Source organism: Loxodonta africana, chromosome 7, assembly GCF_030014295.1.
Source record: "Loxodonta africana isolate mLoxAfr1 chromosome 7, mLoxAfr1.hap2, whole genome shotgun sequence".
NCBI classification, from domain to species: Eukaryota; Metazoa; Chordata; class Mammalia; order Proboscidea; family Elephantidae; genus Loxodonta; species Loxodonta africana.
In genome coordinates, this window is record NC_087348.1 from 23,993,057 (window position 1) to 23,994,799 (window position 1,743).

The 1,743-nt window shown below is 36.9% G+C and overlaps 1 pseudogene; it reads left to right on the forward strand.

Moving 5' to 3' along the window:
• On the forward strand, positions 1-786 carry LOC104847194 (olfactory receptor 8J2-like; annotated as a pseudogene).
• The last annotated feature ends 957 nt before the right edge of the window (positions 787-1,743 follow it).

Consider the following 1,743-nt stretch of genomic DNA (forward strand, 5'->3'; position numbering starts at 1 on the left):
ATGGACTTTTTCCTTCGACACTTGGCTATCACTAATCTTGGCAATTCTACCACCATTGCCCCTAAAATGTTGCTCAACTTCTTGGTTAAGAAAAAAACCATCTCATACGCCTGCTGTGCAGCTCAACTAGGTGGATTCTTAGTTTTCATGGTGGGTGAGATTTTCATACTGGCCACAATGGCCTATGACCACTATGTGGCCATTTGCAACCCCCCCCTTTTTTTTTTTTCTCTACATGGTGGTGGTATCTCAGCAGATCTGCCTTCTGCTAGTATCCCTCACATACCTCTACAGTCTGACCTTGGCACTGACTGTCTCTTCCTGTGTGTTGTCTATGTTGTACTGTTCTTCCAATATAATCAACCATTTTTACTGTGATAACGTCCCTTTGCTAGCATTGTCCCGTTCTGATACCTACATTTCAGAAACAGTAGTGTTTACACTTTTGGGTACTAATCTGTTTTTCTCCATGATCATTGTTCTAATATCCTACTTCAACATTGTTCTTGCCATTTTGAGGATACTGTCCAAAAAGGGAGATAAAAAGCTTTTTCTACCCATGCTTTTCACATGATGGCAGTCACTGTGCTTTATGGGAGTCTCCTTTTCATGTATGTGCAAACAAGGAGCAACCACTCATTAGATACTCTTAAAATGGCCTCAGTCTTTTACACCCTAGTGATACCAATGCTGAATCCCCTCCTTTACAGCCTAAAGAACAAGGATGTGAAGAACGCACTGAATAGATTCCTTAATAACCCATGCAAATTGCTCAAAGTAATGTAAATATATAACTACAACTATGTTCTTTTAAGAGTCTTAATTTTCTCCTGACAAAACTGCTTTTAAGTGAAGAGGCATTTTAAACGGTTAAAAAAATAAATATGTATATTAATTTCAATGGGAAAAATACTGATGCATTTTTTTCCCCAATTCAAATATCAATCTTCCTAGATCGATAAACTTTTAAATTATACAATGAAAACAAACTTGCATATGTAATAAACAACAATTTGTAAATAAACAAATACATATTATAAATAAATAATAACATTATTATAAATAAATGTAGAAAGGTTTGTGCCTTACACTCTCTAAATATGGTATCTGTTGTTGCTGTTAGGTTCAATCAAGTCGATTCCTACTCGTAGTGACATTATTTATAAGAGAAGGGAACACTGCCTGGTCCTGTGCCATCCTCAAGATCATTGTTATGCTTGAGCTCATTGTTGCAGCCACTATGTCAATCCATCTCCTTGAGGGCCTTCAACCTAGGTGCCATATTTGTTTGCAAATGAGAAGGCATAGCTGCAAACAAAAGGTATCTAGGTGGTACAAATTGTTTTCACTAATCTAAATTTTGAAGAATCAGACTCACCCAGCAGTACCAGGAAAGAAAAGGCCTTGAGATTCTCTTCCTCTAAGCTTACAGCCGAGAAAACACTATGGAGAATTTCTACTCTGTAACAAACGAGATGGTCATGAATTGGAATTGACTTGCCAGCAACTAACAACAACATAGTCTCAAACCAAGGAAGAGAAAGTCTGATAAGGGGTGGTGGGGCTATATAAGAGTCATTGCTTGAAAGATGATAGAAAGTCAGGTCGTTCTCCTTGATACACTCACCTTTTGCCCAAGGACTAAACATTTTATTATAATTTTACATTTTCTGTTCTTTCTAATACCATATTCTCCATTAATAACCTTTTGCACATTTTTTTCCTTCTATCACATGTTTTGTG